At 47.9% G+C, this 23084-nt stretch overlaps 1 protein-coding gene across 2 annotated transcripts in view; it reads left to right on the top strand.

The window, feature by feature from the left end:
* The first annotated feature begins 1674 nt into the window (after nucleotides 1-1674).
* LOC120957362 (homeobox protein B-H1) overlaps nucleotides 1675-23084 on the top strand; it is a 33034-nt gene continuing 11624 nt past the window's right edge. For both annotated transcript variants that reach the window (XM_049609884.1, XM_040379541.2), the window contains exon 1: nucleotides 1675-3272. The gene's annotated coding sequence lies outside the window, so the exon portion shown is untranslated. The remainder of the gene's footprint in view (nucleotides 3273-23084) is intronic.

Below are 23084 nucleotides of genomic sequence, written 5' to 3'. Positions count from 1 at the left end.
TGTTTATCCCCAACAGGGCTTCTATCGGTCGGGTAGAATGGCTTCTAGAATGATGGTATATGAGCTTCAACGCACACATACACACAGACGCATATGTGCACCATACCCGGTTTAGAGAAAACATAAATACCACAGCACACTCGGGAGACCCGGTATTTTCCACGCCGTTTACGCACGCAACCATCTCAAACAGAGGGGGAGAGTGGGAAGGAAAGGAAAGAGAGAGAGAGACAATTTTTATTTCTGTCCCCGCTCTGTTGTCATCGTCGTCGTCGTCAGACGAAACGGACAGAAACCGGAAACACCGGTGGATAAATTTGTTGAACGCAGTAGAGCACACGATGAAGCCGGCATCATTATAAACTTATCATGAAAATCTGTCCAGCCCGGGTTGATGGGATCATATTTTCATTGCAATACACAGCGGCAAAGTCAAGCCCGGCATATGAAGCAGCTACGAGCGAATAATAATTTTCAATTTAAAATAATTACGAGCGAAGTTGAATGTGAAAGCCGGTTTTTTATTTCGTAAAGCTCGGTGATTTATCAAAAGCATTGGAAAAAGTGTTCAATTGTTCATATAAATCAACAGCAATATAAGCTTAAGATGATTGTAACATAATTTAAAGGCAGTGTAAAAATGTGTAAGTGTCATTTACCTAAACCTAAAGAAAATAAAATACATTTAAAGGAAATCAAATAATGAAACAATAAAATAAAGAAAACAGTCTTGTAAGGAGTCTTGTATTGTGTAAATAAAAATAAGAAAATTATGAAAATTATGAAAGAAAATTAAAGTAATAAACTATAAGACCAATATTTAAAAAATTAAACCTAAATTAAAATTTTACTAAATTTAATTAATTAATAAATATATTAAAAAATTAAAAAAATAAAACAAAAAAACAAATAACAGCAATAATTGCATTAACAAATAAAAACTATACTGAGAAAAGTACACAAAAAAGAAATAAAATAAGTTAAAAAGTTGCTGACCATTCTGGAAATGAAAAAATGAATAAAAGAAATAATGCTCTAAACCAAATTCAAGTATTTTTTTAAATCTGACTGACAACAAAGTTGCCATTGATTATATTCTAATAGCTTTCAAAAACACATTTCTTGTCCTATTAATGTTTAGGTAATTTTATAAATTAAATACAAAAGGATGAAAACAAACTAATAAAAAAACAATCAAATAGCTTGAGTTTTTAAGAAAAATTCAATCCTAAAAGTCAAATGGAACCTAAGGAATTTACCCTGTACACGAAGCATAGTGCACCCCATATTCCAAAATCGATGAAACCGCACGCATGTTAGTCTGCCCGGTACAGACAGAGAGCGAGAGAGGGAGAGAAGCAATTAAACAATAAAAAATCGATTAAGAGAGAAGTAAAGAGCTGAGCATTTTCTCTTGCACTCTTTCAGGTTCCCTTTGCATTCACGCCTGCCCGTAAACGATCCATGCTCGGTAGCATATTTTTATGTTTAAGCCAGCAATGGAGAGAACGAGAAAGAGCGGAGAAGCAACATACAAAAATTCCACAACGCTACGGCTACCGTAGCGAGCCTGCTGAGTCGAGGTGTGTGAGCGAAGAGCGAGCCCTTACTCGACAGAGAGAGCCGACTCGCAGGCGAGCAGCCGGGCCCGGGGCTAAGCCTGCTTTTCCAGCTAAGCCATCCTCATTCCTCTTAAGTCGATCGAAGCGCGCTAACGTGCCCGCGTAGAGTCCGTGTATATGTGCGCGCGCGCGTTCAACTAAACGAACGATTTCAACGGGCAGCGACTACAAAAACCGTTTGTTTTGCTATTGAAACATTCTCGATTCTCGTGTGCGTTTGGTGTACAGTGCGTGTGATCATGTTTTGCTGCGGAAGTGTGCTGAATGGAGTGCTTTAATTGCATGCAAAGAAATAAGCAACACTATCAAGTCGCACTACCGTTCGCGTTCCATTCTGATAGTAACGCGATAGTGACAGTGGGTGGCGCCTGCCTCTATGAGTGTGCAACAATTGCACTGTATCGTCTGTGCCGGGCGCGCGCTGCACACTTTATCAGTTGCAGTTTATTTTCGCTCTGACCTTCCCGGTTGTCTCCCGTTGCTCCCGTTCCGTGGCAAGAGCAGTTGTGTGTCCTGTGTAAGGTTGTGCGGGGTGCAAGTTCTGCCGGTGGTTATTGAAAACGGAAAATAAAGGTCCAGACCAGTGTCCAAGAGCGATAAGGGTGAGCGAACAACGTTGCTGCTGAGGCTGCCCTTCGATACGGTGGCTGGTGTTTGCTGATGATCGGCGTTGTGCCCACCGATTCGGCGCCGGTCGCAGACCGGTCGAAAGCAAACTGACCACAAAAGGCAAGAAATCAGTGCAACATAGTGAGTGAAAATAAAGCAAAAAAAAGTAGATGGTACCAAAGCTCTATAACAGTTTGTTTTGCAGAGCTGTGCTCCGAAAACAAAGAAGGCAACGATTGTTGCGGTGACATCGCAGCAGAGTGAACAAGTGCAGTTAAAAAAACGTAACAAAACGAATAGAAAAAAGAAGAAAAAACATAAAAGTAAAACAAAAAGCACTGTTTGTACAGCAGATGTTGGTGAAAATCGCTATCGCCCCGCTAGTGGTTGGCTAGAAATAATAACATATTTGAAAGGAGCGTCCCTTTCGGGTGATGTGAGTGTTTGTGTATTTGTGCATTGTTTGTCCAAAACCAAAATCAAAGTGAAACATAACAATCAAACAGCAAGGGAGAGTTGGCAAACAGTTGATAAAAAATCATACCTCTAAAAAGAGAATAAAAAAAAAAGCAATTGTGTGCAATCAACTCTAATCGAGCGATGTGTAGAAAGAAAGAAATCATATTACAACAATACACACACAGTAATAATAAAGTAACCATCCCAAAGTGAAGGTTATCAAAACGGATGTGCAAAATTTCCCTGATGTGAGTTACAGTTTGATTGTGGTGTGAAAAGTGTACAATAACACCAGCAAAGTGTTCTAATTTTGTGCTGATAAGAGAAGCGAAAGTGCGCAAAAAAAAAAGTCGCGATTTAAGTGCGCAAATTCAGTTCCAAATTGAAAAGAGAACAAATTGTTGAAAAATTACTTTCGTCGTGCGGCCACAGCTGTGTGTTATCAAAAAGCCGCAGTTTGTGATCCATCCGAAACATCCAAGCGAAGCGAAGCGTAAAGTGGCTTTGAACGAAGCCGCCAATTAAACGGTTTCTATCACCAGACCCGAAGGAGCAGCACCAGCAGCAACACAACACACAAAGGTGAGTCATGTTGCCACGAACGATTGGCTGTTATGTTATTTGCGCCTTATTGGGACGGAAGCTGCGCGGAAGCTGAATCATGTCGCTATTTGCTGTCCGGCCGTGTCTGTCTGTCTGTCTGTCTGGCCTCTGTGAGTATCGCACGCGCCACCGTGCAAAGTATGACGACACCTGCACATAGACGAGCCGCGAAGCAGACCCTGCCGATGGGTTGAGGCGCGAAGTTATGACATCGTGCGCCGGCTGCGGTTTTCGTGGTGGAATGGGTTTCTGTTAGTTTTGGTTTTTCATTTTCTCACTGTTCTCAGACGCCCCGTCGCGTTGGTACCGAGCCGTGAGCCGTGGTGGTTTCTTTCTCGATTGAAGACGCGAGCGTGGCAGCGGGTAGAACACAAGCACCGAGAACTTAAGACAATGGACACACCATGGTCGGTGGTCGGTTGGAGGTGAACCTTTCCGCTCCGAAGGAATGTGTGTCCATGTCGTGTTTGGTGCGTAATTTATGGGTAATTTATGCGGGGCCAAAATTCCATCCCAGGCCCAAAAGAACGCCGAGGTTCGTGTGCCCGAGGTTAGTGAGAGCGCGTAGAACTCACCTGCGGATGAGGTTTTTTTTTCGATGGTGCTGGGCAGTTTTCATTAGAAAATGAACGAACAAGTGGCCTCACCGGATGTAACGCGTGCTGTCTCACTCTCTCTCTCGGACAGATACACTCTCTATGTGTGCGTCCCAGCCACCCGGTTGAAGTTCGTGAACCGTGGACGGAATGCAATAAAACACACGCCAATCTCTCCATCTGGATGGCGTGGCCTCTTTACGCCCGTTTGCGCGTGGTTCTAGTGCTCCAGAGTGGTGGGGAGCGTTATGAGCTGGAGCATGTCGTGAAGAAAGACGCCGGAAAGTTGTCCGAAGGTGTCCGAGAGCCGTGGGCCCCACGAACGCGTGTTGATTGAATAAATTACGGAACGTTATGGTCCAGTTTCGGACGCAAAGGAGGCCGCCCTCAAAGCCCTTCTTGATTGCTGTCGGCAGTACGACCCTGCTCATAATGGTCCTCAAAAACTTTTCTTCCCGACGAACGGACATTGAGATGGTTTAAAGAAAAAGTTGTTGGTAAATTGTTATTTAAACAGTGTCTTTGGTGTTTTCGCCCCCTGTTTTGGGCAATGTTTTTGTAAATCTTGCCTCATATTTCAAAGACGCAGCCCCTTCCCAGCGAACAAAAGAAATGGAAGATCCATCAATCTATCCATTGCTCGAGGATCGGTAGCGTGGAAAATGGACGCCCGCAGCGTTCGCTGCTTCCAACATTCTCAAACATTCGGGGTGTAAATAAAGCCGTGGCCGTCTTTAATTGGGAGCTCGGGCTTGGGCAGAGTGTTGAGTGGTCGAGCGCTCACGCAACCCTTTGATCGGTACCCTTACGCTCAACTCCAGGTGTTACACATCCGTTCGAATTCTGAACAAACACGCACCGCCGTTCGTTCTCGATCTTGCCCTTCGACCGACCGAATGCGCTCGACCGGAGTGACGCAAGCAATCGAATGCAATCGAAGACACTCGAGTTGACCTTCAACCTTTGTTTGTTGGTTTCCATTGAAGATCGCTCGGTGATGGCCACCCTTAGATGGTGCGCAAAGTTTCGGAGGTCACTGGCACTGCAACTGCGGCAGTGCGTCGTTTGGACGTCGAAATTTGGAGTTAAAGAGTGCACAAAACCGGTGATCTGCCGCTGAACGCACACCACAAATGGACGCGAGCGCGTACAGTGGAATGTCGAAATTGGCCGCTGCGCGATCACCGTGTGCGAGTGTAATTACCAGCCTGCCTGCCTGCGGATCATTGAAAGGGGATGTGATGATCCGCATATATGTGCATATACGATTCACCAGAATTCTCTTCCGTACTCGCGCTCCACTCGCTTAATGGTTCGTCGGCCCGGCTAAACGATTTCATCGGTTACGATTTCTAATTTACATCTCTCGAGAAGATGTTTAAGGTTCTTCTTTTTCTGGGATCATTTTCTTTCGTATTGCTGGTGGGGTGGTTGCCCAAACGATCGATCGTCCGATCGGTCGGACCTCCTTTCCGGTCATTTGTTTTAACTTCTGACCTGGCGCTATTCTTTCTCTCCCTCTCTAGTGGCGCTGATGAGGCCTTCATGAGCTTCATGTAGTTGCTGCTGATGATGGTGATGATGATGATGGGTCAAAATGGGCATTGGAATGTGTTTTGTTGGGTAGAGGAGGCGAAGAAGCCGCCGACACAACTGTGCCGACGATTTGATATATTGGATGCTGTACCCAGAGCCAGTCGGTGCAGGCCGTAATCCCAAAAGATCCCAAAACGCGCTGTTCGGTTCGCTTCAATTATCGATTCCAATTCCGGGGTTTTGTTGTTTTTTCCCTTCTTCTTTTTATTTTCTTTCAAGAACACTTTTGTTTCTTTCCGTGCTCCTCGGTTCTTCGTTTGCTTGGGAGAAAATTCGAAGGTAATTATTAAAAAATTCCTTCCCTCTAAGTGGCATGACTTTTCCAATTCTAGCGGCGTCTATGCTGCGGTCGAGACGCTCGAGAGGCTTTAGGATTTAGGAGTGTTAGGATTTTAGAGCTCAGCAAGAGCCGAGGAAAATTGCGTACGAAGAAAAGTCGAAGGCAGGCGGGAAGGGACTTGCATTTTTCCCAATCCATCTTCCGCGATATGCACGTGTGCATATTTTTAGAATACGAAAAGCAGCTCCGTAATGACACGATAAACGATCGTTCGATTTTACGGGAAAAGAAGGCAATCGTTCCGCTTCATTACGACGTCTTTTCGGTCGAAAGTGTTTGTGGTTGGGATGGCTCCATTGAGCAGGCTTCTTCTTGGGTGGCTAATGCTTTCCCTACCTGGAAGTCTGAGTGTGAGTGGGCACATTTGGTTTTTTTCTACAGCAATTATCATTACAAAAAGGGCAAATCACTTGCATTTACCGATCTAAATGGAGCTCCGGCCGCTCTCCAAGCGCCGGGCAATCGAAAAGAACAAAAACACTTGTCAGCAGGAGTGTCGGATTGCGAGCTTTTCCAGCCAATCGATTGTGCCATCCGGGTCCGCTTCCGGACAACCAGACAGCTCACGAGAACTTACGCCCTGGGGTACTCGGGGTGACAAATAAAACAGCAAGAATGTGAAAATAAAAGAGTCGAACGAGACTGGAACGCCACCAGCGGACGGAAAGTCGTACGCGATGCGGCGAATGTCGCCTGCCCCGCCGGACGGTGTAGGGTGTAGAAATGTAAATTATAAATTGGAACTTCCTGTCAACCGTTCTTTCTTTCTTTTATTATTATACGGATTTTCGTGTCACTCGTTCCATTCCGTTCCGTTGGCATGGGCTCCAAAGCGACGACTTTGGTGACGATTGGGACAGAATTTCGACAAGGTTTTACCGTGAAAGGCTCCCGGGCGCACGGACGGACTTTCCCACCTTCTCAGGGCGGTGCGGAAAGAAAAGGGTGGAATGACTGTTTTCGGTGGGGTTTTTGTGTCCCCTCTGGGTTGAGTTTGAGATAGACGGGAAGGGGGAGTTTGCTGGAATTTCTTCCCAAAACCACACGAAAACGCGCCCCGTGCGTTTGCCTCGAGCGTTCCGGCGGGGTTATTGGAAATTTATCGATTTCGTTTCCGTCCCGCAGGAACGCGCGATCGACCTCATAAGACAATGAGAGAAAGAGTAGAAGAGAACAGAACAGAGAGAGAGCGAGAGTGAGAGAGATAGAGCGAACATTGGGTGGAATTTTGATATTAAACATCTTTACGATCATTCCCGGGGCCCGTTTTCCAATTTCTCATCCAAAGCGAGAAGAGTTTTTCGGGGCTCCTCCGTTTTCGTTTCGTTTCGGACTAGCGTTAGGCGGAAGTCGCAATAGAAAAACACTGTAGCTGAGTGAGGGCCTTTTAAAGCGACTGAAAGAAAGAGGGAGAAGAACGGGGCACTGGAGATCACACAGACACACGCGCACTGCTGGAATGCTGGACAGAACGCACACACATCACACAACAAAACCAGCCAAGAATCAGCTGCGGGAGGAAGCGGACAATTCCACTTGATTATGATCGCGAAGCACGGTAGAAAGCCGATGAAGATGACGATAATAATGATTGCCCCGCTCTCTCTCTCGCGTTGGCTCTCTCTTGGGAGGTGCGGGGAGGCGCTGGTACTTGCCATGGTCTGTATCCCACCGGCCAAATGAAGCCCGAATTTCTTCGTCTTCGGCGATGGTGGATTATTAGAGCAAACGTTTCGGGCTTCACGGCGGAACGTTTTCGACCCAGCACCGGGTAGAGAGTAGGGAATTATTCTAATGATCGGCTCCGTGATTTTGGTGCGTAAAGTTTTCATGTCCATATTCCACCTTGAGCCAAACCCTGCGAGAGGTCAAGGAACGAACTCGGCGGGCGCCTTTTTGTGCCTGTGTGTGTGTATAAAGGGTACCCATTTTCCTCCCATTAGGCCGAGAAGCAGAAGTCCCGTTTTCAGGTGGGGGCCAAATTTAGCAACCGAACCCCAAAAATCTTCCACGCGATCAAGCCCCGTCGGAGGAAAATTAGCTTTCCTTCGTTAGTACGGTCCCTCGTCGTACTGTCTTCTGCACCGGGGTTTAGATTTTTGAATTCATCCCGCATGCGACAGGGAGTACATGTGTGTGTGTGTGTTGATTTATGATCACTTCCCACGTGCCGCGCCTAATTTTGGCACCCTCTTTTCCCTACATCCCCACTCCTCCGGAAAGTGACGCTCATTAGAAACAACTTCCAAAAAGGGAGATAAATTTCGCACTGCATCGCGCTTTTTCCCTTTCAAGGTTGATGGTTGGTTAGTTTGGTTCGGTGTGGATTTTTCCACAATTCTTCTTTTTTTTTCGCGATCAACTCATTTGGGTTGCAAACTTTCCACCACACTAAACGGTTTTGCAAACAAAGATTGGAAGTGCGCACAAAAGGGAAAATCGTTCCGCTGCAAATGGAAAAACAAGAGTAGCGCACACCGCCACTTGCCGGATGAACGTGTGTCTCATTAAGGTCTGCACATTAATCACAATGTGGCAAGGGGATGGGAAGGGGAGGGGTGCGAATTTCAAGTGGCCAGTTGCTGCTAGACCACCAAAGCCCTCTCCGTAGGCCGTGGTGCTCTACTTGTGTTCTCAAGGTGTACGCTTTTTTGTCTGTGTGTGTGTTTGGGCTCGCTTGGATGACTCTGGCTACAGCTGTTTTCGCACATGCCAACATACACCAGAAAGAGCCGCCTGTGACGACGATTTATATTATGCTGAGGAACACAGTGGAGTTTGGTCTTCCTTTCTCTCCCCCTTAAACACACACATGATCACACAATTTCCCATAGCGTATGCTTTCCGGGGCGGGTCTTTTTTTGGTTCGGTATTTGCAGCATTGGTTCAAAAAAATGGCATAAAAGATAATCAGTGAGCAGCATTGTGGAAAGCGAGTAAAAAAAAAAGCACCCAAGAGCAACGTTACAAATGAGATGATGAAGGTACCATTTCCCCATTTTTGCTTCCCTCTCGTGACACACACCCAAGCTGGCCGGGGGGGTAATGTGTGCCGGAAATGTGTGGACAGCTAGTGGGCTGGCAGGGATTTATGTAGATGAACCAATACGAGAACGAGCGTGGAAGAGGAGCGTGTGTTTTTGGCCTGCAAAGAGAAATCAGGTATCGCACACACCCATAGAGACACACCGCCGGAACCTTAATGGTTTTAATCCCGGACACATTTGTCGTGGCGCTGTCTTGGGAGATGCCAACCAGTGCGCGAGTAACTTCCGTTCTGTGGACCAGCATTTTTTTGGTATCAAACCGTTGTGAGGCAGGAAGCGAGAGGGTCCCATTTCCGTCCCAGCTATTATCTGGAACTGAATGTGACACTCTCCAGGCCGGGGTTTACTGGGTGCCCTCTAGCAATCGGATCGGCGTCCTCATCATCATCATCATTATGATGATCTTCTTCGTGTGGTCTTTCACACCCCGTTCGAAGCGACCCGGGACCTCCCGGGACTTCGGGCAGAAAGGAAACGCTTTGTTCCGAATCACCCTCTTCACGCCGCTACCTGTAACATGAAACCTTCCAAAACCGTATACAGCCACACAAATCCTGTAATTAACCGGAGGAACAGTAGTGAAACCACCCGCAGGTTGCGCTCGCCTTCTGGGAGGTACGAGTTCCCGTTTTTTTGGTTCCTTTTTCTGTCTCACGTCTGAGTGTATTTCTCAAAATTTAATCCTTTATTTTTGGCTCCTTTACTCCCAATGCTGGCATATGTTGCTCGGGTGTACATATGGCGTGTATTTTGCGCAATGTTCTAAATTTAATGCCCGCATTTGCATCCCGGGATGTTTGCTGAGCCACTCACATCACCCACAAGCCACCCAACAGGCCACGTAAAGACAGGAAGTGTGAACAATTTAATTCCCTTTTCGGTGTGTGTACTTAAGGAGCGACAACAAAGCAAGCAGAGCAACAATACACCACCGATACGCGTGCAAAACGTGGCTTTCCATGTTCCGTGTAGCATGCAAAAAGGCGCTCACCTCACATTGACTGACAGCTGATTGGGTTTTTGCATTGGCACTTGTCGCGGCGTCGCAGCACGGCTGTCGAAATGACGATAACGATCGATAAGCTCTGGCACAATGCCAATGGGAAGCCGGGGAAGCGACAGCCGAAGTTAATTTGCGTCCCTTTCACCCTTTCCGTATTCGGGTGGGGACGGAGGAATGGTGCTATTTTTACATCGTTAATGTGTGATGGAGTAAATACTCTGTGCGTTTTTTTCCTCCTTCGCTCCTTTTACAGCACCGTATGGTGTGCTTGTTGGGGAAGGCCCCCTAAAAGCCTTCCCGGTGGAACTTGGTGAATGGATCATTTCCATCGGGTGTGTGTGTGTGTGTGCCGTACAAAAGCTACGCGCCCGCGTGCACGCTTGTTGATCGATGTCATTTTCCGCCCATTTTCCTCGCATTTGTGAGGGGTTTTTTTTGGTGTTTGCGAAGTACGCAGATTGCATGTGTGAAAAAGAAAAAAAAGTGTTCCCCCAAAAATACAAGAGTACATACGCAAACACATACGCCACGAGGTTTTTGGAGTGCGCTGAAGCTCAATTTTACCGTCGCACATTCTCTCCCATTATTTCTTTTTTTTTTTTCTTCCGATTCGGGAACGTAATTTGAATGGCATTTGTAACGCCGGGATCGGTCGCAAAAGCAGTGTGTAAATGTGTATGTTGTGGAGGCTGAAAAGAGGCTACTTAATCTCGTGGAAGGTGAAAATTCGAACCTCAGCTCGTAGGGGCTTTGTTGGCTGTCAGACGACATTCAATTCGCGGGTGTGGACTTTGGCGTAGTTTGAATTGAGGATGATTGGGCAGAAAAAGAGGCAGACCAGACAGAGGGCGAAATGTTTGTTCGTGGGCTAAACTCGAGCAGCTTACTTTCACTCCAAGCTTTGATTAAAGTTAGAGAAAAGAAAGAAAAAAAGACGCACAAAGCTTTGATTCGCAATACACACCACGGGGTTAGTTTTGTCGTAATCAATTCACTTTGTTATTGTAACATTTTCATTTCATCCCCACCTTCAGACGCTGACAAGCTTTGTGTTGCTTTCGCCATTCTCGTCAGCGACACCTTTAATTGAATGTATTTAGTTTTGCTGAATAAACATAACAATCTGTTATCTAAACATTGTCACCCCACACGGTCGCTGTTGCGTGACATAAAAATTAATGAAAATTAAATCATTTTCTTTAATACGTTTTCGACCTCTGACTTCGGCTTCGGCAAGTCGATGCAAACGAAGGCAGCAAGCGGACGGATTGTCTGCTTTCTTCCTTCGCTTGCGCGATTGTCTCCGTCCCAAGGTGCAGCTTCTTGATTATTTATACATGCCCTACCCCTATACAACTTAATTGTCGCTCAAACCGATGGAGATGTTGTACATCGCAGTGTCACTCCAATCAAGCTCACCAAAACCCTTTCCCTGCCTTTCTTACCTCCTTTTCGAGCTTCCCTGCAAAAAGGAGCTCGGGTTGATGGCACTCCCACCGTACGCTGTGTGCTTTGTGCCCGGCCAAATGCGTGTGTAGGTGCGTTGTTTTTGCCCTCCTGCTGCCGCCTTTGGCTTCCATCGTTTCTACCGAGCAATACGCCAAATCCTAACCCACCATGAGTCCCGAGTGTGTGCAGTCGAGCGTGTAGAAATTACTTAAGAAAACAATAAGAAGCGGCTCAATAAGGGAGAAAAATCCAGCAGCGACAGCGTGCGCATATGCTTAGCATACCATTTGCATAGCATTCGGTGCAACATCACCACCACACGAACGCGGGGAGTTGGGTTACCGGATTGCGGATTGGGTCGATCGGTGGAGCCCTTTTTGCGAGTGTTGCACTCCCAAGCAGGGGCAGAAGAACCGGCACAAACACACAGCTGTGTGGATGGGGTCGGGCAGGGTCATAAATCAAATCAATCGCCATAACGGCCCTCCACGGATGAACGTGTTTGTACAATGGGTGGTGCCCTCCCTGGGTTCCCCGCCAACCCCTTGCCAGTTGGACAGAGGAGCACGCGTTGAAGCCTGCAGGGGCAAAGAGTTTGAGAGTCCCTCTGTATGTGTGTGTGAATGGGCGATTTTTTTTTGCGTGTCCATCCATCCCCATTCTACGATGTTTGCATTCCCAAGCGAAATTTGTTTGCGCATGAAAAAAACGCCACCTCGCGGTTGCATTCTAGGAAGGTTTCCACCGGTCAACAAGGAATTATGGTTTTCTTTTGCTTCCTCCTTAACCAAAGGCATGTTTTCTTTTTTCGCTGTTGCGCGGTTATGTTACGTCCCCGTGTGTTTGGCTAACGATCCCTCTCTGCTAAGCCCTTCCCGAAAATCGTACGGGCCGCCGCAAGGGAGGCATCGGATGACGGCGCTGCTTCTGTGGCCACTTTTGCGCAAAAGTATCAACTTTCGGTTTGTATGTGTGTGTTTTTTTCTTCTTTCTTCTCGGTACGCTCCAGAAAAGGGAACCAAAAATGGGGTGCAAATTGTGAGGGCCCAGAAACATTGTGCAAGACTTTAATGCCAAAAAAAGAAGCACTGGACGGCGTTAGTGGGTAGTCACCACCGAAACGGTTTCGGGTTTTCGCGGTGACCTGCTTGATTTCAAATCTTGAACAACGTTCATCAGTACCCATAGGATTCGCTCTGCTTGACGAGATGGGGTTTTGTTGTTGCTGTTGTTAAAGTCATTCGTCTTTGATTGAGCACTTAAAAGCTGGGGGAACCCGCCAGACAGAACGGGTTGAGAAGGCTGTAAACGTATAAATCACCTCACCCGAACTTGCACCCGATTTTAGGTTTAGCACAAACTCAACAGTTGAAGTGCCAATTTCATTGAGATCCCTCGGAAAGTTGTTTATCATTTTTTGTTTTCGTTTTTCTTGCCCGGTCGGCAACTCTCCAAGGAATAATGTATCCCAAGGTTGGCTGCCCGGTGCACCTTCGAAAGCTGCCAAGACGGAGTAGCAGCTAAGATTTGGGTTAGCGGACTTAATCGTTTTGCAAACTCACCCGAGTGTGAATTGATTCGGTATTCCTTCGGGGTGCGTTTTGGAAGGATGAACCTCGGACAACGAACTCCAAACGCAAAGCGCATTGGATTGATGAACCTGCTGGAAGCAGAAAGGGAGGCCATTCGCATTACGGGGCAAGGTCGATGAGTTTTGAACGTTTCGAGAGTGTAGTACGCCTTAATGCCTTAATGTATCGCTTTCTTATCGTTTACTGGAATGGTTTTGCACGACACAACTCCTTTGCGAACTCAATTCCAGCATTGGAGATCATTTATGTCTCCCAATTGCACGCAAAGAGCACATACATCGGGTGAACAAACATCAGGCTGCTTGCGTTTGTTGTGTGCAAAAGCCGGCGCAGGCTAAAAAGCAACAATGGCTTCTCAACACCTGCATTAATTTAAATTCTTTACTTGGTTCACCTACCTGTACCGCGTTGAGGTGATGCAATTTTCACCTTCCACCTTGCTGTCAAACAGCAAGCTCAGAACCCTCCGTACGGTCCGTCCGTCCAGCCAACCGAAACCAGAGCTGAGCTCTAGCCCGACCACATTCCAAACCCGCTCTTTTGGCACTGTTAACATGAACTTCTTTTGTACGTGTATGCTCACCAATGCTCTGACCCTTCCCCGTGGACCGTGTAGAGCATACGCATGGGAATTTCGTTTTTATATGCTTGAATTTGTTTGTTTCCTTGCAAAAAAAAAACGAAGCACTTTGCCGTGAGAGGGTGCGATGCACCAGCTGACACCCAAGCGCAGCCAGTTGGCGATGGCGAACTGTGAACAGGACACTTCAATTCGGAGCGTTCGGGGCAACAGAAAGGGAACGGATGTGAAAGAGCATCCGGCACAGTGGAAAGACAGTTCTTTGGAATGTAATTTAAAATAGCTTTCCTATGTTTTGTTTCTTCTCTTTCTTACCGGTTGTACGGTTCAAGATGTCTCCTGAAGCTGCTTCTCGGTGGCATGTGTTTTTGGTGCTGACAGCATTGGAATTGCATGCACAGCTTCTCCTTCAAGGCAGGCTCCAGATTCAGAATATCGATTGCATGTTAATTTGATCATTCCTATAGACACACACACATAGACGCTCCCGAGAGCTCCAGAACATCCAGAGTTCGGTCGATGCCATGGAGAGGCTTAAAGCCAAACCGTGCCTACGTCCACTATCGAACGAGCTATTCAAACTCCGTCAAGCGCAAATCCTCCCGTGCGAGAGGAAGTCCCAATCTAGCACCGATGGGGCGCCGGGCACCGGCAATGCCTTCGTAGGAGATTTAAAATACGATACTTCCGGCTTTTCAGGCTTTTGTTTAACGGGTACTTCCTCTCCCCAAATTCCGGTAGTTCTCTGAAGAGCGAACACTATGGACTGAGCGACCGGCTCACTGTTTTACGCTTCCGTGCGTTTCAGCTTCTCAGTGCGTCCGGGCTGGTACGCTGGAAGCGCCCCGAAACATAAACAATGGCCTCATCAAAACGGTGTCTCGCGGTGGTGTGGCCTTCCGCCATTTCTGGACACAAACACGGACGCATCTGGCTTATGGATGAGTGGACGCCTTTTTTGGGGGTTTGGTGCAGTTTCATAATTTCAATAAATCCCAAACAGTCGGGCTGGGCGCGTTCTATGTTCCTCGGCAAACCCATTCGGGCATGAAACTCGCCACCAACAACCACAACCAGGCAATGTTCCGTTCAGAACGTGCATGACGTTGATGATGAAAGTTCTATTGCCGTATCCGGTGTTGAGTTGCCAACAGCCACAGTCTCGGCAGCAACACCGCTGCCCGAAAAGAACTTTGCAACGCCCCGGTACGGGGCTCTAACTGTGGCTGTGTAATGTTTCCGGTACGAGGGATGGCTTTCTTTTGGGACGGAAAGAAAGGGTAGAGAGGGAGAGAGAGAAAGAATGTATGGGGTGCGCATTACATTTTTATGTTAATTTAATTGTAAACAATCGCGTTCCATCAGTTCCGCTCAGTTCCGCAAAACACGCGCTGAAAGGGGACGCATTCCTTTGTGGCGTTTTGTTTCGCTTTAAATCCGCCCCAAACGCACGCATGTGTTTGTGTGTGTGTGTGGATGAAATGGAACTTTATTTCCAGCATGGAAAAGCGGGAGCTGTCCATCGGTTGTAAAGGGGGTAAAGCAACAGGAAGCATCAGAATTATGGCGAGGAAATCATAATTTTAAACCGGAAAGCCCTTTCCCTGTCCCTGCGAACGGAGTAAGCCGAAACGAGTTGTTGAAACAATCGCGCTTCTGAACGCAACCGGAGGATCAATGAAGCTCCTGAACCTGAACCGGAAGCTGTAATGTTGTCGTCGTACCACCCAACCCAGCCTAAAGCAAGCCACACTTCGTCAATGGGCACTGTTGTACACCGAGAGCACTCCATTTCGTTGTCACCGTGTAGAACGGTAGCCGTGGTTGGTCGTCAATTCTGACTGCTACAAAGGGAGTGGTGCGCCCTCTTGGCACAAAGGCACGCTAACTCTTGATAGGCTCCGGAAGCTCTAGCAGCCTGCTTTTTTATGAAGTGTTCAATGTGTTAGTCTGCTTATGACGTGAGCTAATTAAAAGAGAAAGAAGAGCGAAACAAAACAAAAAAACACAACCCATGGGGCGGGAGTTTTCATTCCAGGCGGCAAACAACCCGAGGTTGTCATCTTTCGCTGATGGCATCCTTCCGGTTCTGCAAGGGCCTCAGTTTTGTATTCGCTGGAAGTGACACACACACTCGATTGAGCGGCAATTATTTGCCGAGGGGTGCCGTATTACAAGCCGCCGGAGGAAGCTTTGGGACGAGGGCAACAAGTCGCAGCAAGAGTTCAAAAGTAAGGTCCCGTGAGGCCTACTCCTCGACTCGTTTAGCATGTGAGCTGTGTGATGTTTTTTTTTTTGCTTATTGCGAAACAAACACGACCTCTCTTTGCTTGGTGTACTCCAACCAACGCTCACAGTAGCAACAGAGCCTGCGGAACGGATGCAAGCGATCGGTTTCATCCGCCCATCGACAAATCCGAACCCAACGGAGACGGGATTTTGAGTGCTACAATCCCAAGCTCATCATCATTGTCAGCCCTCAAGATCTTCGTCTGTGCAAGGTCGAACCCCTTTGGTAGGAATGTTCGCACCATAAAATCGGGATCTTGTCTTGATTGTGTCTTTGCGCAAAAAAAAAACGATACCCTTCATGCATCCGTGGAATTCTATCTCACCCTCGAGCTCGCTCACGATCTCCAGCGATCTTGTGAGGGTCGCAGAAAACGGGTTTATAAATTTATACATCCCATCCACACACACATCCCTCGTCATTCTACCATTCACTCCCCCTCCCCAGTAGGACAGGAAGATGCACACTGGGGTGCCCTCTGCCATATCCCCCTTTCCATTCTTTGGTTGGAGTGAGAATGCATAATGCGAAGGGACAGTTAGCACGCACCTGATCGTCCGAGTGCGTCCGAGCGCGTTGAGATCTTCATTGGAGATTGGCTGGAAAGTAGGTTAACCAGCTTCCGCTCGTCGGAGAGTGTGTGTATCTGTGTCTCTTATGGTTTGTCGGTGTGTGTGATTAGCGTTTGCATGAGTTATGCATCCTCCTGCCTCGGGTCAAATCGACGGCAGAAGGAACATTCTCCCGTGAGGGGGTTCATCGGTTCAAATAGTAGGTCTCCCTTGGCTCATTAAGCAGCCATTTGTCAAACATTCGTTGCATTGTGCCTTTCGGGATATTTTTAACGATTAAAAACATAGCTCTTAGCTTCACCGATTTCGCACATTCTGCCCTGTAAAGCTCGCCCATGCTCGAGCCGGGCGTGTGTGAGTGTTGGATTTGGATATAAAATATTTCCTCTTCCTGCTTCGTCTGTGCGGGTGCGGGCAGCATCATCTTGGCGAAGCATAAAAATCAATAGCAAACATTTGTTCGGAAGCGAAATTCGGCCCTCTATTGCCCACAGACGGGGTACGGCTAAGGCTATCATTTTGGAGTAGACGTAAGCGAGCCGAGTGCTGGGCGATGCATTTGCAAACGAATTGGCGCATAGCGCGGATGTTTGAGAAGCATCGGAGGCAGAGAAGGGAGGCAGACAGATTGTAAAGCATATAACCCCGGAATTGGGCTATGATTGGAAGGCGCTGTGATGTGATGCCGATTGCGATGATGGAGAAGCCGCGCCGAGCCGAACCGAGATGCGCACATCCGCATCAATATTGGACCTGGACCGTTCATTAGCCCGTTGCTGGAATGGTGGGTGACGTGGTCACTTTTCCTTTCTTGGGCGCTTTGCTTCTCACCATCGTCGCCACCATCCGGTCCCAGCAGCTTTTGTTTTGATGCATTGTTTAATTAGCCATCGCCGTTGCCCAGTAAAAGTGAGGCAGAGCGCGTTTTGCTTTCAAGATGCGTGGGAAAGCGTGTGATGTTTTGTCGTTGGAGGTGTTTAAAGTCCAGCCTGAAGATTTAATAGAAAGCTCGATTGGTGCGAATGATTGTTGGAATTCCACTACAAAGAAGGTTGTAATTAAATGATGTGAAATTGTTAATGAGTCAAGGAATGATAAAGTAAGGTGATTTAAGTATTAAGACTTATTGAAGAATTCAGTGCAAGGCTGAGATTGCGTTTGGTTGCGGTTATTAAAAAGATATTTGTGTCCAATTTTTGCCTCGATCATTCTGGATGGATACGAGAAACAAAACGCTCATTACACAGAACCATTCGAGAAATGATTAAAAATGTGCATCCATTCTTGCTGCCAGCTGTGTGCTCGCATCGGTAACGACCTCCGAAACATACAACCACCTAGATTACTGACTTCCATACAACAGCACCGTACAAAGATGCAGTTTTAATTGAAACGAACCTCGCCGTGCTGCGCAATCAAAAATGCATCATTTCCGGATGCACCGGAGATGAGCAACCGAACGAACGAAGATCTCCGCACATGGTACAAACGTGGTTGCATAAATGCGCAACCTACCTGTATGTGTACCGTATGAGTTTGGTTGGATGAGGAAGTAAAGCAATACTACTTACGCTGCACCACCATCCAGCGCCCAGGGGGAGGTCCATGAAACGAGATCGTGGTGAAATTATTCTGTTTTCACTTTCACCCACAGCTTTCCAGCTTCCACTGCTAACGATCCACACTTGCACTGCAATTGAAGACTCCCCCTGCATGCCACTGGGGGCGCTGCTCTCTAATGAGAACCTGACCCCGCACAGGGCAGTAGTGTACATCACCGGCGGGCATGAATGATGGTTTCGCATTTTGCTACGAAGAGGAAATTGGACACTAATTTCAATTCATCAGCAGCTCACTGGGGAGGGGGGTCATTTTGTGGCAGGGGAAGACACGCGATTTCGGGATGAAGTTATCAAGCGCAGTGGATTACCTTTTATGCTTCCGTTTTTTTTTGTGATTCGGTGAGAAAACGAGCCTGCGTCAATGCCGCGGACGGCCATTGGAAGACAATGTGACTTACCTGGGTTTGCATCATCATCAGCAGCTTCTCCGACGGCCGTGGCTTCCCAGGGAGCTGTCACCCCCGCAGGCAGAGAGGCGGCTGACGATGAAACAATAGCGTACAACCGTCGTCTTCGTCTTCGTCGTCCGCTTCCTCGATGAGCGCCTCGCGTGAGCACTCCAAGGTTTTGCGTCCATCCGACGCGCCTGGTGACATAGCGGCACTGCCAAACAACGAAGCGCAACGATTGTGTGTTTGCCCACCCAGTCGTGTTGGTTGGTTGGTTTGTCTTGTACATTTCTTGCCCGCAGTCTCCCACCCATTTGGAGTTGTGGCCATTGTGTTGTACTCCGCTGTACGACAGCGGCTGCTGCGTGTTGCGTGTGCACGGTGTGTTGCGCGTTTCGGGAACCGGACAAAGGCAAATGGCAAAATCCGCCCGGCCCCAGTTTTCCCAGCGCTTCAGCTGTGATGGTGGCCTCCCTTTCCCCGGGTGGCCTCCAAGGGGCCTCCGCCGCTCACTGTTCTTTTGCAGAGGAAAAACCAGGCACACGGGATATTAATAAATGAGAAATAAGTTTAAAAAGGCGCACAATAAGCAATGAAGGGGCCCAAGCTTTGATGCCTTTATTTTCCCAGCGAACTGAGCAGGGAAACTGTACAGATTATGTGTGTGTGTGTGTGTGAGTGTTGTGGGGTGGTAGGTGCTTTTGTTTATGTGTCACCATTCGGTGCACGCCTGGGAGAGCTGACGGTCCCGTCAGCCCCGGTGGCAGCCAAAAAGCAACTATAAAGCAATTTCTGTATTGTGAAAATGAGCATTGTGTGTGCGTTCTAGAATGGGGTTGGTGTTGGTGAATGTGTTGAGTGGAGCTTTTTGCCACCAGAGTACGTTTATAGCACTCGGCTACAGAGTTCAGTCGCACTAGCAACGCCGAACGAGCTGTCTGATTGAAATGAAATGCAATTTCACCTACCTGATGGTTGACAAATTTGCTCGTTTTTTTGTATGAGCATGGACACGGTGTGCTGGATTTTCCCCCCAAGAGTGCCTGAGTGGGAGAAATGGCAATGTCAACGAAAGTGTCAGTTTCGATTTCGCCGTGTAGTGCATGCGGGAGCAGTGCTTTTGACAGTTGTATTTAATAGCCGCTTGCTAGCCTGACGCTTTCTGACAGCTAGCTGACGTTTGAACGACCTTTGATGCCGCCCGAGAGCATTGAGGTTAATGCACATGAAAACGTATTCAATTTCTCACCTTAAGGCAAGTAACAAATCCAACTTTATTCCTTCAAACGTTAGCCGTTTTTTTGTTATCAAAGATCCTAATTTTTAATCTCAAGCACGATGTTATCGCTGCCCATTAAAAGAGCCATCTTAGCGCTCTGCTGCACTGGTCGCGAGCTTTAGTGGGAGGGGGTTTTGTATGTGTGTGTGTGTGTGTGTGTGTGTGTGTGTGTGTGTGTGTGTGTGTGTGTGTGTGTTGAGCTTATGAAGTGGAGCTCCTCCAATCCAATTCACGCTTCAGTGGCTCTCGAGCACGCGTTTGCAGGGCAGGCATCCCAAACAACGGAGGCAGAACTTCAGACGATTGGGCTTCACACCAGCCACACGACGAAGAGAAAGAGAAGGAAAAGCAGTGACGAGTGGCTGAGCTGGAGGAGGTCTGAGGACGTTGAATGAATAATTATTGCCTGCTTAACAAGTCTCCCCATTGACCGAACCCCTTCGATGGCTCTCGTTCTCTCTCTCTCCCTAGAACAAGTGACCGGCAAAGAACACAAAAGCGGCAAGAATCATCCCAACATCTTCAAAAACTATTCTATTCGTAATACACACATACACAAACCCTCACAGAACGGCGAATACTTCACCGCGAGAGCATTGGAGCAAAGGTTCTCCGTTGAAGGGTGGGTTGTTTTTTTTGTTGTGTTCTTCTTTAGAATGACCGTAAATTAATTTAATTAAGTGAGATGGCTCTCCCCTTTGCGCCAGCAGCCCGTAGAACACAGCTCAACATTCCATTGTTAGAATTTCGCCCCCTTTTCGGCTGGACCTAAGCATGAACCTGGAGTTGATGATTGTGCCCCGGAACCCTTTGGAGAAGGCCTCTCTCCCCGGTAATGGTACATCCAATCCCTCCCAAACACACACACAAATCGATTCCTTCTCGGCATTAGCCGAAACCGAAACGCCCGAACCTGCTAACTCCGTTCCCATGAAGCGATGGTTGGCGCGATCGTACCGCAAAACACGGCTTCCTGCTTTTTCGTTGCTTTCCCGTTCCGGATTCCTGGCATTCTCATTCTAGCTCCCACTCCCCACACACAGCCGGAAAAACACAACAGCTTCCGTCTCGTGCGCCGTGTTCTATGCTTCCCGTTCCGCGTGGTCCAGTCTCGCATTCTTCCGGGCCGTTCCGGCTGTTAATCAACCGATAACGCATCCGGTGTTCTATTGGAAAAGGTTTAATTTCACGATTTTCACCGCCCGCAGACTTCGAGGTCTGACGGCGTTTTTAGCTTGGCATTGTTGTGAAATCCCGAAGCCCTCCCGAAGCCCACAAGTGGCCCCCGTTTTGTACCGGGGAGAGGGAGTGCAAACAAAACAAAAAACCGCACGCCGTTGTGGTTAGTTTGTTTGCCGTTGGGTTGTCCCTTTCTTCCTTCCCTCGATGTTTTGCGATCGATTCCGGCACGCATATTTACATATTTGTAAATTTTGGGAACCAAATATCCGAATAAGGTTCTGAAGGTTTCTGCGCTGTCGTCGGTGGGAAGTGGTCAGGTCCAAGGGTACAGTGGAAAGAGAGGGATCGGTTTTAAGTCAACCGGAAACCGGGTGAACTGAGGGACGCAAAGCCACATTCTAGCCGGACGTGGTTGTATGACGTTGGGGAACGCAGCGTAGCAGGCAAAGCCTGCCACATTAAAGTAATTGAAACCGTGAACAGAATTCTGGACAAGTTGTTTCACAACAAAGAGGAAGTTTTGCGTTGTTGGAGTTCGGCCGAAGGTCAAACGAAACCTTCTTTCAGCAACACAGCTAGTAACTGGGTCATGTGGGATCGATTCCCCTGCATACACGGGACGCTGATAAACAAAATCCACCTGACCTGTTCTCTCGCACAAAAGAGCCGAGAAAGCTGTCCGACATCCGTTCGCAAATCTGGCGAAATTCACTGCCCGGACCTCTTAGCCAGATGATAGTGTGCGTCCCTTGTGCGATGTTAAGTGTGATCCGATAGACTTAAAAAAAACTCCGACTAAACTCAAGGGAGGATGAGAAAACTAAACACACGCACACGGGCGCAACAAAATGATCCCAAACGGATGGACGATCCAATTCCTGGAATGCGTGTAAGGTCCACCGGCTGTGAACCATCGCAAGAATGTCGTAATCATGTAGAGCAGCGACGGACACACAACGGGATCGTTTCCCGTGCGCCATCCATGATCTTTCTCTTTGCTCGTTCTCTCTCTCTCTCTCTTTCCCTACCACACGAACTACGGTCTCTGCTAGGCCCCTAATGAGGATTCCAGTGGTCCGAGATCGACGCATTCTTTCTAAGGTCGTTTCGTGGAGAGCCGCCATCGAGCTTGGGATCCACAAGACGCCAGTTTTTTTTTGTTGGAAGACTCGAAACGAAATCACCGAGGATCATCATCCGCCGAGAAAGATCATGTTATACTCCTATCGCTTGACTCTATTATTTTGTTTCCTCTTTTTGGGGGTCTCAGCCCGTCCTCTGCTATCTCTTGAACACTGGCATATCTATTTCCCTTGTGTCTCCTCGCGTTTTCGGACGTGCGTTGGGCAGAGTTTATCTTTCTCTTTTTTTTGCCCACATCTTTAGAGCCTCTGTTGGGGCTTGTCTAATTTGGTTGTTGCTGTTGGTGCTGCTGCTCGATGCTCGTCACCAAAACTGAGGAGGGAAGGCAAAAAAGGAAGCATTTTAATTAACGTAAATCGTCACGTAATGGGTGCCCGTGCGAGTTGCGCAACTAGCCCGGGAATAGGAAGTGTTGTACAGACCGCAGACATGGCGCATTGTCCGGCGCAGACCCACCACAGTGCCCCTTCGGGAGCGATGACTCGAGAGCGGTGATGATCTTCCGATGCCGATGATATCCCACACTCGCTTGTGCTAACGGTGGCAACAAAGTTGTCAGTCGTCAGCCGTGTGAGAAGTGAAATTCTTGCGCGATTCGTCTCGGGATGGGACTTGGGTCTTTAATGTCTGTTTAACTTCCGCGCCCGCTATCAATCGATCGAAACGAACGATCGATCGATCGAGCTGTCTATGTGTGTGCTGCTTTCTATTGCGTACGGTTCTTCTGAATGATCTTGCATAACTCCTGCATCGAAGCTGCTGCGCTCGTCCATATTACTCTAACGGACAAAGAACGGGACACCGGGAGTTATCAGGCCACACAGTTTCAGCGATCTTTGTGTCTTGGATATTCGCACTATTCCAGAAGACGCACAGCACTAAAAACTCACAAACCGGGCCAAACGGTGAATGAACGTCGGAAACTGAGCGCACGCTGTGTTTCTTCGGTGACGTCCAATAATTGATCAATTAGCTTCCGACTCGAGCACACGCGGCCGCAGCTGTGTCCGGCCGGGTGCCCGGGTGCCTCAAAACGCACACACACCTCGCTGGATCGGTTTCGATCACGCATCACAGTACCTTGAGCGAAAATTATCCATCATTACCGCCG

Source organism: Anopheles coluzzii, chromosome 3, assembly GCF_943734685.1.
Source record: "Anopheles coluzzii chromosome 3, AcolN3, whole genome shotgun sequence".
NCBI classification, from domain to species: Eukaryota; Metazoa; Arthropoda; class Insecta; order Diptera; family Culicidae; genus Anopheles; species Anopheles coluzzii.
Note: the sequence above shows the minus strand (reverse complement) of the source record. Positions and strands in the feature narration are given on the sequence as shown.